The sequence below is a fragment of the Hemiscyllium ocellatum genome, chromosome 25, assembly GCF_020745735.1.
Source record: "Hemiscyllium ocellatum isolate sHemOce1 chromosome 25, sHemOce1.pat.X.cur, whole genome shotgun sequence".
NCBI lineage: Eukaryota > Metazoa > Chordata > Chondrichthyes > Orectolobiformes > Hemiscylliidae > Hemiscyllium > Hemiscyllium ocellatum.
In genome coordinates, this window is record NC_083425.1 from 8,342,350 (window position 1) to 8,358,258 (window position 15,909).

Consider the following 15,909-nt stretch of genomic DNA (forward strand, 5'->3'; position numbering starts at 1 on the left):
TCTCATTTCATGCAATTATTGAGAAATGTATCAACAGGATCACAGAATGACTGTACAGGTGGAGGCTAATCAGTCCATTATTTCCATGTGAACTCTCAGCAAGGGTTGTCACTCCTCTGCCTTTTCCTGTCGCACTACACATTTGCACTCTTCAGATGCTTATCAAATGCTCATTTTGAAAGCCACTGCTGAATCTGCATTCACCACTCACAGGCAGTGAGCTTCCAAGACTAGTGGGTTTTGTTGACATGAGGAGAGTTAACACTAACCAAAACAGACAACCGTGCATCGACATTTCAGCTAGAGATTACTGGACTTTAAAAATGTTTGGAGAAATACCCAGAGTTTTATTAAGTTTTTAAAAAATTTAAGCTTGGAGCAGTTCTGCAGAAGTCTCGAACTAATATAGCTGTGGAAACTCCTGAGAAAGGAAGAAGATACTTAAAGTAGATTACCTGAGACCAAGGAGTTTAGTAATAGCTCCAGACCAAGGAAGCTTGGATAAACCTCCAAAAAGGTCATTTGAAGCTGAAAATATTTAAGATTTGGTGTATGAAAGCTCCAGGAAGTGTCTATCAGCTTTTCCAAACTGGGAGTGGAAGTGACAGTGAAATGAATGTTAGAGAAAGCAGTTTTTGAATAGTGTGAGTACTGCACATGAGGGGCTTTGGGGCACCCTGGAGGTGTTTTGTCAATCTCTAAAGGTGTATTTTTGGGATTAACAGAATTTATTTCAATGCAAGGGATCTTACAGGTAACGCAGATGAACTCAAGGTATGTACAAGAACATGAGACTGGGTAATCATAGTTATTACAGAAACAATTAAATCACAATATTGTGTGTTCAACTCCACATCATCCTCAGAAAATGAAACAACTAGTTCCTACACACACTTAAGATTTGCAACATTCAGGGTTGAGGTAATAGTGCTAGACAATGATCATCTCTGTCAAAATAAATAATTTAACACTCTTCCTTGGTGCTTAATTGCATGACCATCATCATCAATGAAACTCTCACCATAAACATCTGGAAGTTGGCACTGGCAAATTCATCTGGTCTAGTCAAATAAATACCATGGTCACAAGGGTCCCAACTTCCCAAACCTATCAATCATCTACAATGCATAAGGAAATAACGTGTGGAATAATTTTTGCTGAGATGAATGGAGCTCCAAAGGAATACTCAAGAAGCTGAACATCATCTTTTAAAACTCAATGACTTACACCCCACCCAGTTGCCATGTGCCGTAGCTGCAGAGTGCACCATCTAAAAACTACACTATATAACTTACTAAGGGCTTTCTTGCAGTGCCTTCTAAATTGCGATCTTCACTACCCAAACAGCAAGGGCAACAATCAAATGAGAACATCACAACTTTGCCAAATCCTATACCCTCTTGTTTGGAAATATCTCACCACTCCTTTGCAGTCTCTGGGTCAAATTCTGGACCTCCCTTTCAAACAGCAGTACACCACATGAACTGCAAGCATTCAAAGTTGCAACTCATCGCTATAGTGGAAATGAGGCCTTGTCAGAGATTCTCATATCTCATGAGTTTCAAAAGGCAAGGCACCAGTCCAACTAAACCACAATAGATTTTAATTATAATCTACTCTGCCCTTTGCACATATATAGCAACAATGGATGTGCAACGTTTTCACATGGTATTACAAATAGGTGCCTGAGAAGTCTCAAAGTGCACTCTATTGTATTGACCTGAAAAAAAACCAAAAGTAAAATAAGGTAATTTTTCTTTTGTCATCCACATTTTGCATTGTGGGGATTCAACAAAAGTGGATAAAATGCAGGATGAATACTCCAAAAGGCAGGAGATTGCACCAGTTGTAAAGGCACTGCGTGAGGGTAATTAATTTGTTAATTACCCACAAACTGACTGCACAGTTAACATTCTTTTAGCCAACAGAAAATAACCAACTCTCCCACAACTTTTTCCAAATTGAGAGAAATCGTTTGGAGTAGCAGCTCAGCAAGCAGCGCTCTGGGTGCCTGGTTAGAACTCTTCTAGTTGGCTCTCCAAGAGATCAGAATGACTTCTCACCTGCACTGCGTTCTCTATGTCCCCTGTGGAGATTAATAGTAGCAATATACAACTACTCTAAAAATAAAAGGTATATCTACACATTATTTACATTTTGAGAAAGGAAAAAAAGCCTTCTATAGTTCCAAAACAATCCATATAAAAAGTTAGCATTTACTCAAGGAAATTAAGGTGCCCCATGGCAAACGATACAGCCCATCCCTTGTCACTGATTCAGTGTTAAGAGCAGTTTATTGCGTTGTCATGTCTTAAATCTTTCTCAAAAAATGAGTGAACAGTGAGGGTTTTAAGCATGAATGTAATTCAGAACCAAGATTTTTAAAATATTGAAGCTAAGATACAGGAAGCATTTGTTTTGATCCAATTTTGACTTCCTTCACCTGAATCGCAAACAACTACTTTTTAGATCAGTGCTGTAGACACTGGTCATTCCACAACACTTTAGACAAGGAGCCATCCTTCATAAGTTAATCCACAAAAGAACATGTTATAAAACACTGCAGACTCCTTATGTCTAAACTGACCTTTTGAATGTGCACACTTTCCAGCAGAAATCACTGGAGTGTATTCAGGAATAAAAAATATGAAGTGGTATTTACTGACCTAGATTTTGAATGCTCAAGATAAACGTAACATCTTTGCTGCCACATTTAGTTAATCTAATGAACTTAGGTTCAGACTAACTCGGTGCAGACTACAAAACAAACCTATGGTATTTTGATCAGAAATAAAAACAATTTTGTTAAAATTGTGATAATCACAGATTTTTATAACACGAACTGCTTTCAGGCTATTTAGACCTGCTATGGAACAAATGTTCTTTGCAAGAAGACAGGTTAAATGAAGTCAGGCCAGTACAAAGACATCTTTAAGAATCAAAGGAAGAATTCTTCCTGCTGTTAAGAGATGTACTAAGCCCAGAATTGCACACTTGGCCTCTCATGTCTGTCATTCTGGAGTTTTCAGCATGCTTTTGTGGGTTCACATGTTCTAACAGCAGTAACTTCAATATTAAGTTCTCTACTTGCAGCACTTTGCTCTTAAGAGTGTCTCTTCTTCAACCCAGTCATGTGGTAGCACCCTGACCTGATGCCTGTTGACGTTGGAGGTGATGTGGTAATGTTGAAGCAGCTGTGCCAACTGGTCCAGTTGTGTGGCTTGGTTCTTGCCCTCGGTATGGTCCAGAGGCTTGGGAGGACTCAGGCTTTCTTCAATTCTCTGCGTACCTATTTTCAACTGTTGTGGGATTCCAGTATCAATTCAGTTGCAGAAAAAATGATTTTCGACTCTGCTCTGCTGAGCTGATTGCTTTTTAGCTTTCCCAACGTTTTCCAATAATGATGGGGATCCTTGTGAATCAGTTTGCTGATAATTGCCACCATGCATTAAGACCCCGGTTGGGATTTTCATGTGTTCAACAGAAGAGAGCTGGAAACTTTTATAAGTTAATCAGTATTTGTTGGCTGTTTACACTATTTAGAAGGCGAACTGTAGCAGGATCTTATCAGAAGCTTTCTCAGGTTTCAGCTATCCGTGATCTGACATTACAGATGACGCACTACAACATTTTGCATAATTGTAACTAGTATTACTAATACTACATGTGGAAACCAGGTAGATGTTTTGGCAGGCAGTGTTAACAAGGCTGGGTCAGCAGTTTTTCAACGGTATCATTTTCACTGAGGCAGCTAGATTGTCAACGGAAGATTGCAGCTTTCAAACCCTTGTGATGTCTTTTCACACATGTTTAAACTAGACCCCTCAATCCCCTGTGCCATTGAGGAACGTGTTCTTGGCAGTCCGAGCTGGACCTCTAATCAATACCTATCTGCATTCAGCATCATCAAACTGAGCAGAGTTTGAAAACGAAAGTACTCTCCAACATGGAATCGCCACAGCTCAGTGCCACTACACTTTCTTTGTGCTGACTTGTGAGATATGATTCATCTAATGAGTTTCCACCGAACTGTGTAAAGGACCTATCAGAAGATTCGTACCTGGCCTGAAATGTTATATTGCACCTTCATCAGCAACGAGCTCATCTGCATTACAGAATTTTGCTATTCAATGCCTCAACTGAAGCACTGAATAAAGACTAGTCTGATGAGAAAGAATTAGCCACAGAAGACAGGGCTGCTGGTTAACACAGTGCAGTCAGCAGCTTCCAAACTCATGACCACTTCCATCTAGAAGGACAAGGGCAACAGATATATGGGAATACCACCATGTGCAGATTTCTCTTCAAGCCACTCACCATCCTAACTTGAAAATATATCAGTTTCTTCACTGTCACTGGATCAAAATCCTGAAGTATTGTGGGTCAACCTACAGCACAGAGTGCAGTGTTCAAGAAAGCAGCTCATACTACCTTCTCAAAGGCAACTAACGATAGACAGTAAATCCTGGCCGATGTCCCATGAATGAATAAAAGGAACAAGATAATTTTACTGAATATACTTGTAGGGAGTTAAGTAGGTTTTAATAACAGGAGGCATTTCTAAATCAATTAAAATGGTCTAAGATTTTTAAAAGAAATTAGAAATGAAGAGTTCAAGATTTCTAATGCTTTTACCTACCAGTTGAAATACTGTTAGTAGTGCATCAATTGTTGAGACAATTGCTAGTTTATTTCAGATTTATAATTCTGATCAAACTCCTACTTGCTTTGCAAGCACTTCAAAGGCAGTCAAGCATTTGAGCCTCATGCTAATGTACATTCCAGATAAGAAATAAGAACAGTATCTAAAACAAGACGCAGAGATAACGAGTAGCAAACTGCACAGGTCTAAGACAACCAGTCACAACACTGGTAATGATTTCAGAGTGATCTAACTTTGGTTTATTTCCATACTGGAAATGTTTGCAATGTTTAGCTGTCAGTGAAGGCATTACTTTGGTTCTGAAGGGACATAAAGCTGGAGTTTGTTACATAACGTAATGCTGCAGCACAAACAGAGACAAGCTCAACTTTCTAATTCTGTACAGTTTATGCACACCACTGCCATCAAAATTATTTTCTCATTAATGTGGTAACTCAGTTCCTAATGCAATCAGATGTGCTAATTTCTAAAATAAATAGCATATCTTCAGAATTACTGCCAACTGATTAAGAATTTGATTAAAAAGTCATTAATTTTATTCCCATTAATTTTGTATTCTTCAAGGTCCATTCAGCAGCTTTCATTTCAGAGAACAGGGATCTTATTTTAGTTAATGCTGTCCTTCACTCTGGTCACATCACAAAAATTGTATGCTTCGCCTTTCTAATCATCCCTTGCAGAATATGACTTTTAACAGATAATTATGGAAACATCATAGTTGTAAATGGCTTTCATTTAAAATAACATCTGGTTGCTATTAATAATAGAATGAGAATATCATAGATAGGGCACCTCAGGTCCTAATAGGTTTCAAGTCCCTGACTTAATAATTTCCAAAAAAGAAGCAGACTACCTATAATGTAGACTTCCATACACTCTGAATAAAAACACCTTCTACTTACTTCAAAGCACAAATTGCTACAGAGGGAGAAGAATTACCATTGTGGTTTTCTGGAGCCAGTAGCACAACAATCTTCCTCCTTAACTACAGATGAAAAATTTATGTTGACAAGTATTTTCCATCTGCTAAACCTTAGCCTATTGCCATGCTTTGGTCAAAGTTTCCCATCAACAGTGCAAATTGAGAACAGGCCTGAATGAATATCTTGAAGAAAGGTTCTTACTTGAATTGATGTGAAGACATGGAAATCCATTAAATCAGCAATCAACTGATTACTCCTGAGACAGCCGTGCAGGACTGCCAATGACAACAAAAAAAACCTGATTCTTGGAGGTTCAGACTGACATTAAAAGGCAAATCAAAAGCTCAACATTGGCCTGGATTGACCAGGTTCATCAGCATTCACTTCGAAACTAGAAACTATCAGAGGAAGATTAATCCAGATGTCTCTTGGCAGCCTAATGGATGATATTCATATCTGTCCACTCAGTTCCTTCTCTTGAAAGTGACAAGAAAGGGTACTTAAATATTACTCGCTCAGAAAACCAAATTAAATACCCTTTCCTACACCCACTAAAATCATGACAATTTTTAATGGGTGGAATTTAGGGCTTCACTTTTCTGAACAGGTAGCACTTCAACTAGAGTAAGGAAGTTCTTGGTTTAAATGTCATTTTATGGAAAGCATATTTAAATTGTCACTCGGAGAGTACCAAGAAACTGAGACATCAGAGGTGTCATCATTCAAACAGAACATCAAACCGAGAAGCCAACTGCCTGTTCAGGTTAAAAATAAAGATCATATGATAGTCATGAAAGAAGAATAGCAAATTCTCTTAATATTCTGACCAAATTCCTTTCTGCAGCAGCTATCAAGCATATATAAAGTCATTAATGTTCATGGGATGTTACTGTGGGTACAACAGTTGCCATATGAACCTACATAACAACGATTTCAAACTAAATGATTAGATGTTCCTAAATGATTCCTTTAGAAACATCTCCAAGAAATGTCATAAAGTGTTATAATAATGCAAGTTTTCCTTTTGCTGTATAAAGAGAATATTATAATTTGAGAAGACAGTCAGGAAAACCTAATGAGACTTTTTTTTGGCTTTCATTTCATTGAAGAGGCACTCAGACCTGGAAGATACACATGCATACAAAGAACTGGCAATGCAGAGCCTTAGCCAATAGGTTCAAATGTAAAATTTGTGACAAGTTATAATCAGTGCTTCAAGAGAAATTTTGAGTAGCTGTGAATATATGGGTACATGGAGTGTAGTGATCTTGTTTAATCAAACTTGTCCCTTTTCTCATTTGTGGGACCTAGGCATTGCTGGCTTGGCCAATATTTATTGCGCATCTCTGGTTGCCCTTGAGAAGGCAGTGGTGAACTGCTTTCTTATAGTATTGCAATCCATTTTCTGCAGGTAATCCCACAATGGTGTCAGGAGAGGTTCAGGATTGTGGCCTAGTAACACTGAAGGAGCAATGATACAGGATGTTGAGTAGTTAGTAGAAACTTGCAGTTGGTGGTGTCCTCATGCATCTGTCTCCCATGTCCTTCCAGACAATCGTCGTGGTGGGTTTGGAAGGTGTTGTCTGAGGAGCCTTGGTGAATGGCTTGATGATAATGCAAAATGAATTCTTCTACGCAATTAACCAGTTAATTTACACAAAACAGACTTCAACACACATTACCTTTTGAAACAAAAACGTCTCTCAAGACTTGCATTTCACTTAGTTTTGCCTTAAGTGATGAAAGGGGAAAGATTTAAAAAGGGCCTAAGGGACAACTTTTTCCACAGAAAGGGTAGTGTATGTATGGAATGAGCTGCCAAAGTTGGGAAGGCTAATACAACTACAATATTTAAAAGGCATCTAGATGGGTATATGAAAAGGAAGGGCTTAGAGGAATATGGGTCAAATGCTGGCAAATGGGACTAGATTAGGTTAGGATGTCTGGTCGGCATGAACAAGCTGGACAGAAGGGTCTCTTTCTGTACTGTATATTTTTATGACTAAATTCCAGAACGAGATTACTACAACATGGAAGGAAGCCATTCTACCCATCATGTTGATGTGAATTCTTTCAAACAGCAATATCCGAAGCAAACTTTCTGGTTTGCTCCTTAGATCATGATAAATTTAATTCCCTCCCTCACGACATTGCAAATCAACTTACAACAGGTAGAATTAAGTGGTTCAAGAAAGCAGCTCACCACTACCTTTACAAGGGCAACAGGGGACAGGCAATAAATGCTGGCCCAAACAACAACACCCACACCTCACAAATGAAAATACTATTCCTTCAACTGCTTATCCAACTATCTCTGCAAAATTACCATGCATCCCAGAAATTTAAGTTCTCTGATGAGTGACCCCTCTGCCATTAGAAACAGGTTACATACTGTTTCAAACCCTTCATAAATTTTAACACCCCTAAAAAAATACCAGCTTAACTCTCTCTTCCAAGGATAACCACTTCAGAATCTCCAGTCTCCTCATGTAACTGAAATTTCATTGCAGAAAAACAACTGCTTCAAAAGGAAATGTCGAAGTTTAATTACAAACTGAACTTCAAATCTCAGGGAACCATTGGAGATGAGTGGACGTGAATTTATCTTTTAGCTATTCATTTTGTGGGATGTGGGCGTTGCTGGCTGGCCAGCATTTATTGCCTGTCCTAAGATGCCCTTGAGAAATTGGTGCTGAGCTGCTTTCTTAAATACTCCATACTTCCCTGATGAGAAATAATGCCCTCATATGAATTATTATTTTAAGATTTGTGAAGACTCCCAGATACAGCACATACTTAAGTAGAACTAGACTTAAAAATGTCAAAAAATGCCTGAGTAAATGAAGGAGAGTTCAAAACTAGAGGGCATAATTTTAAAGTGAGAGGGAAAAGATTTAAATGGGGCCTGAGGGGCAACGTTTTCACACAGAAAGTGGTTCATAGGTGAAATGAACTGCCAGAGGAAGCGGTAGTTGCATGTATCATCACAACATTTAAAAGGCATAATGTATTTAAAGGCATTTAAAAGAATAGAAAAGGATTAGAGGGATATAGGTCAAACACAGGCAAAAAGAACTAGTTTGGTTTGGTAAATTGACTGATATAGACAAGTTGAACCGAAGGGTTTCCCTGCTGTATGACTCTATAACTGAGGGTGCTTCTATCCCAAAACTAATTAAAAACTTATTAAAGGCCATGCTAGATGCTAGCATGCAAACTTGACTAAAGGCGTGTGAACGAACCTCTGTTTATGATTTAAAATTTTCATTATTAAAGTCAATCACCATTTCCTTTATTTGACAATCCATCTAATTTTCCTGGGACAACCTTGAAACCGGGCGACTGGTCAGGTATGTATTAATGAGACACCTACATTATCCCGGATGATCAATGGCTATGTTATCTCACTTGTCTGGAAGTACATCCTTATTTCACATCACCAAATTACGCCAGGGATCTCAGATTCAAATCCCACATCAGTACTGAAAAGTGGTCCTTGCTTTCTATCATCAGAGCCTGAAGATCACATAGTTTGGGGATTTTGTGCCTTTCATTTAAAATCTTTACTTTTTGTGACAACCCTGGGAATAGCCAGGCTTGATTTTCCAGTCTGCTACTTCAAATGAGTTGTAAAAACAGAAGAATCAGCCAACTAAGAGAAAACAATAGGTATAAATGGGTCATTTTTGGGGAGGCAAGATGTAATGGGTTGTGTTACAGTGATCAGTGCATGGGCTTCAACTTTTAACAATTTTGATAAATGACTTGGATTAAAGAACTAAAGATATAGTTGCGAAAATTGCTGATGACATTATGATGTGCAGAAAACTTAGTTGTGGGAAAGACTTAAGGAAGCTACAAAGGTATATAGCTTTGATAAACAAGTGGGTTAGATATGGAAAATATTAACTGTCCTTTGGCAAGAAGAGTAAAACAGCATTTTATCCAAATGGTAAGAGTGTACAGAGTTTAGAGAGGTAGAGAAATTAGGTGTCCTAATATATGAATTGCAAAAAGCTGTTTGGTAGATAAGGAAGTAATTAGAAAAGTTACTTAGTACTAACAATTATTTTGAACATAAAGGTAGAGAGTTTATGCTTCAGCTACAGAAGACATTGGTGAGATCACACTCGAATCCTGTGCACATTACTAGTGTCTTTCTTTAAGGATATAAAAGAAATTCATTACAAGTAGTTCAGAGAAGTCTCACCTGGGTTGTTTTATGGGGATGTGTTGAATCCATTGGGGGTTTGAAAGAGCAAGAAATACTTGAATGAGACATACAAGTTCTTGACAAGGTGCAGTGTACCTGTAGAGAGGATGTTTCCTCATGTAGGATAATCTAAAATGAAGCTGAAAAGGCGTTGCTGGAAAAGTGCAGCAGGTCAGGCAGCATCCAAGGCACAGGAGATTCGACATTTCGGGCATAAGCCCTTCTCCAATCTAAAATGAAGGGTCACTATTTAAAAATAAGGGATTCTCCATTTCAAAAAGAGTTAAAGAGAGATCATTTTCTCTACACGGGCTGTGAGTCTTTGAACGTAAGAACATAGGAACACGGGAGCAGGAGTCGGCCATCCGCCCCTTTGAGCCCGCTCTGCCATTCAAGATGATCAGGGCTGATCTTTTTGTGCCCTCAGCTCCACTTACCTGCCCTTTCACCAGAACCCTTAATTTCCTTTATTGTTTGAAAAAGTATCTATCTTGGCTTTAAAAACAATTTCCTGAAATAACGTCAACCACGTCATTGGGCGGGGAATTCCACAGATTCATAACCCTCTGGGTGAAGAAATTCCTTCTCAATTCAGTTCTAAATCTGCTCCCCCTAATTTTGAGGCTGCGGCCTCTTATCTAAGTTTCAATGGTCAGCGGAAACAGCCTCTCTACTTCTAGCTTATCTAGTCCCTTTAAAATTTTGTGTGTTTCTATAAGATTACCCCCCATTCCTCTAAATTCCAATGAATATAATCCCAATCTACTCGTCTCTCCTCATAAATCAACCCCCTCAACTCTGGAATCAAACTAGTGAACCTCCTCTGCACTTCCTTAGTGCCAGTACATCCTTCCTCAAGTAAGGAGACAAAACTACACACTGTACTCCAGGTGTGGCCTCACCAGCACCCTAAGCAGCTGCGACATTAGATCTCTCCTTTTAAACTCATTCCCTTTAGCAATGAAGGGCAAAATTCCATTTGCCTTCCTAATTATCTATTGCACCCGCAGTCCAAACTACTGTGATTCATGCAGAAGGACTTCCAGGTTCTTCTGCATACCAGCATGCAGCATGGGCGGCACGGTGGCACAGTGGTTAGCACTTCTGCCTCACAGCGCCTGAGACCCGGGTTCAATTCCCGACTCAGGCGACTGTCTGTGTGGAGTTTGCACGTTCTCCCCGTGTCTGCGTGGGTTTCCTCCGGGTGCTCCTGTTTCCTCCCACAGTTCAAAGATGTGCAGGTCAGGTGAATTGGCCATGCTAAATTGCCCATAGTGTTAGGTAATGGATAAATGTTGGGGTATGGGTGGGTTGCGCTTTGGCGGGTCGGTGTGGACTTGTTGGGCCGAAGGGCCTGTTCCTGTTTCTAATCTAAAGTAATCTAATGTAAAACTTTTTAATCATTCAAGTAACAGCCCTATTTACTGTTACTCCAACCACATTTATTAACATTGTATGCCACCTGTCAGACCTTTGCCCACTCAAAGTATCTATGTTCCTCTGCAAAGTTTCACAAGCTCTTCCTCCAAAGGTGGTAGAGGGAAAGTCTTTAAAGCAGAGTTGGATAAATACTTGATAAGCAAGAGGGCGGAAGTTATTGGACTTATGCAGGATGTTAAGTCATCAGATCAACATGATCTTACTGAATAACAAAACATGCTCTAGGTCTACTAATGCTCCTAGTTTGTATGTTCATGCCCAAGTATTAATTTCTTCCATCAACTCTTAAAATAGAACTTTGAGCCCAAATTTGAGAAACACTGTCCACTGCAGTCAGTTGTCAGGCTGAGTGTATGATGTGATTTCAGCTCCAATCAATTTGATGCAATCCAGTGAAAAGAACTCAAAGTTATTGACTCTAACATGTTAGTAAATGCGGCCAGTTAAATAGTATGTGCAAAGGGACACAGATTAACTGAGGCACAGTCTAAAACATCCCTCATGAATTCCCATAGTACATAATCTGCACAAATCGAAGGGACTCGAGTCCAAATAATCCAGGAGTCTGGCAAAAACACATCTGAAATGCAATGATGCAGAATTTGAACACAGATAGAACATGCTCTGAAGAAAGCTGTGAACTTGGTGCCTTTTGTTTTGCTGTGACATTCATCATCAATTTGGATACTTTCTGAATTAAATAGGTTACATTGTAGAGATACAACTTAGAATCCCTACAGTGTGGAAGCAGGCCCTTCGGTTCATCGAGTTCACACTAACCCTCCAAAGAGCATCCCACACACATCCAACCTACAACCTTCAACTTATCCCCTGACCCCACCCACCAAGACCCCTTCCCCTATCCCTGTAACCCTGCATTTCCCATGGCCAATCCCCCTAGCCTGCACATCTTTGGATAATAGGAAGAAACTTGAGCACCTGGAAGAAATGTATGCAGACGCAGAGAAGTATGCAAACTCAACACACACAGTTACTCGAGGCTGGAATCGAACCTGGGACCTGGTGCTGTGAGGCAGTAGTGCTAACCACAGAGCCACTGTGCCATTGCCACAGTCTGCAAGCACTGAAAAGACTGTTCTGAGTTGAAATATTTAACTGTTAGGAGCACATAGGAACACCTATAAAAGACTGCCAATTGAGGGTATGCAGTTTTAAAAATACAGACACACAGGGATATTATCAATGTTAACTTTGGACATTGTTACTCCTCATTGAAAGCTCATTCCTTCAGAAATGGAAGAATGTTGAATCAGAAAGCATCTCCCCATGAAAAAAAGACAGCAGCCCAAATATAACATGATTACCATCTTTCATTAGAAAGTCTAATGAAATTTGTTTCATCATAGCAATTACGAGTTTGAAGAACAGCTCTGAATCCATTGGGCAAAATCCATACTTCATTATAAAGACATAGATTACTGCAAAGAATCACCGCTGTTAGTGCATAGAAGACGGACTTCATTTGGAACTACCACTGTGACAGCAACAGTTTTAGCTTGTTCATAAACACATGAAACACCATACAATGATGACTCAAAGGGAAATATAATAAACAAATACATCTTCTATTATGAACTTGAGTGTGTGCTTCTCCACTTGTTTTTTTTCCCTTGAAGTAGCAATGGAGACTAATGAATTAAGTTTACTGGCACAGTGATTAAAGCAAACAGTCTGCGTTTACTAACACACATGAAAGAAAAAAAATCTGATTGTTTCAGGATATTATTCCCAGTTGGAAATTAATGAGCAGGGCTGATCAGTGCAGCAATGTTTGAACCAAAATGATTTCTGTCAGAGGGTTCTTTGCATCCGAATAACATCCCATTTATATGGTCACTTCCCTTTTAATTGATAGCAAGTTCCAAAAAAATAGCTTTGCTGATGAAATTGGAGCATTCCACCAACTCTGTCTGCACCAACACCAGACAGATAGTGACAGGAAAGGCAACTATCTCAATGGTTCTCCAGCGGCTGTTTTAAAATGTATGTTGTGATGAAACAGAACTCTCAGGGCAGCATGGGTTAGATTTCAAATCAACACCAGTTTAAGTTGCATTTATATGGCATCTTTCACAACATCACAGCATCCCAAGGCACTTTAGAGGTGTCAACTAAAAAATGCAGAAAGGTGAAAACAATTTGCGCACAGCATGATTCCATAAATAAAAACGATTCCATAAATAACAATAAATAACATGACCAAAGGAGAGTTAAATAGTCACACTTTCAACTCTGTATGAAACAAACATCGAAAACAAGGAGTGGACCATTCAGCCCTTCAAGACCGCTGCGCTGGCATTCATTATAGTCATGGCTGCTCATCCAATTCCCACTTTTCCTCCATATCCTTTGGCCCCTTTCGCCCCAAGCACTTTATCCAACCGCTTGAAATCATACTTTTTTTTGGCCTTGACTGCTTTCTGTGATAGCGAAGTCTACAGGCTCACCAAAATAAAACTACAAATCAACTTTGAATCACAGCATCAAAATTTGTCACATATAAACTAAGGGGTTTTAAGAGCTCTTGCGAAGCAATGACAGTATCCCCACCCCTGAGCTCGAAGGCTTGAGGTTTAAGTCCTACCTGTTCCAGAGGTGTATCATAACACATCTCAGCAGGTCAACTTTAAAAAAAAGTCAACAGCTCTTTCAATTAATACATATTGACTGATTCACTATAATTTATAAACACACTACAATTAGTAATCTTTCCATGTTCAGGAATGCAGGCGCAGAAAATTCTCCTGACCTAAGTACAGTGGTATATTTGGGATCCAAAGAATCTTGTTTAAAAAGATAGATGAGATGGTCCACAAAAACTAAAAAAAAAGGAGAAATAAAAGATTGTAAAATACAATTAAATCAATTAATTAGCTGAATAGAAGAGACCAGAATATTATGAATTCATCAAAATTAATAGTCATAGTTAATGGCACTAGAATTGCCACGACTCTGAACATTTCTTACTGAATGCTTCCAATGAGCATAACCTCTACCACACTCGCAGGCAGTGCACTGTACACCCTGATCAGACTTCATACAAAAGATTTTCCTTGCATTATTCTTGCTTCTCAGAGGATGTGACTAATTTAAGTCTGTGCCCTCTCATTCTCAATCCCTTCACATGGGAACTATTTCCCTATTTACTCAGACCAGGCCTTAGACCAATTTAATTAATTTAATTAGGTCTCCTGTCATACTTCTCTTCCCAGTGAAAATGAGCCACAACTTCTCAAATTAATTTTCATCGCTGAAATTACCCATCCCTAGAATCATTTATGTAAACTTTTCTGCATTCTCTCCAATGCTTTCACATCCTTCCTAAGGTGTGGCATCCAGTGGCAATACCCCAGCAGAGGCTGAATCAGTATCTTTCCTAAGCTCAGTGCCTTGCTCCTATACACAATGACGTTCAGGATACTGTACTTGTGAATTTAAAATATTCTTTCAACTTATCTAGCATCTTTAATGACTTATAGATATGCCCAGGTGCCTCTGCTCCTGCATCTGCGAGAGCATTATATCTTTATTCTGTACAGTCCCTGCAAGTTTTTCTGATTAAAATGTATCACCTTATTTCTCCACAATGAATTTCACCCGCTATATTTGAAGTTCTACACTGTTCTCCTCATAGCTTACGTAGCTTCCAAGTTTTACAGTATTGCCAAATTTTTAAATAGTGCTGAAACACCAAGGTCCAGATCAATGTTATACATCGGGAAAAACAAAGATTCCAACGTAGACCCATGGGGGAAACTCCATTACAAACTTACCCCAATCAGAAAAACATTCATTGACCATAATTCCCTGTTTCCTGTCACTCAGCCAAGTTTTTTTTAAAAAGACTTCATTAATGTGATGTGGGCACCACTGGCTGAACCAGCATTTATTTGCCCATTCCTAATTCCGCAGATGATAGTTAACAGTTGACCATATTTGTGTAGGTCTGGAGTCATACTCATCCAACATGGAAACAACTTCAGCTCAACTTGTCCACACCAACTCGGTTTCCTAAATTGAACTAGTCTCATTTGCCTGCATTTTTGGCCTCATGTAGGCCAGACCAGGTGAGGATGACAGATTTCCTTCCTTAAAGGACAGTAGTGAACTAGACAGATTCACTGATTCCTGACAATATTGAATTCAAATTCCACTATCTGCCAAACCCAGGTCCTGAGAAAATTACGTCAGTCTCTGGATTAATAACCTAACGATAATACCACTAGGCCATCACCTACAATTTTGCATCCTGTCCCTTTTATTCCATGACCCCAACTTTGCTAACAAGCTTGTTGTTCAGCACTGTATCAAATATCCAAAGGTCTAGGTACACCACATCAAAGACAATGCTCTCACCTACACTCTATGCTACTCCTTCAACCATTTCCAGTAAGTTAGTTAAGCATGACTTTCCCTTAATAAATCCATGTAAGCCCTCTTCAATTAAGCCTGTAAAGGAACTTGTAAAGGAAAACAAATTTGAAAACTTAAAAACACAAAACTGCAACTGCTGGAACTTCTGAAACACAAAAATCACTGGAGTACACTACAGATTCACCATGTGGAAAGTGAAAAGAGAGGTTACATTCTTCAAAATTAAAATTAATTTTGAATACTGGAAGGGTTAAAGATACATGGAAGCCATTCTA

General features: G+C 39.0%; 1 protein-coding gene across 6 annotated transcripts in view; it reads right to left on the reverse strand.

The window, feature by feature from the left end:
* The window catches only part of helz (helicase with zinc finger), a 293,579-nt gene that overhangs the window by 145,697 nt on the left and 131,973 nt on the right, over positions 1-15,909 (reverse strand). The gene's annotated exons all lie outside the window — the stretch shown is intronic.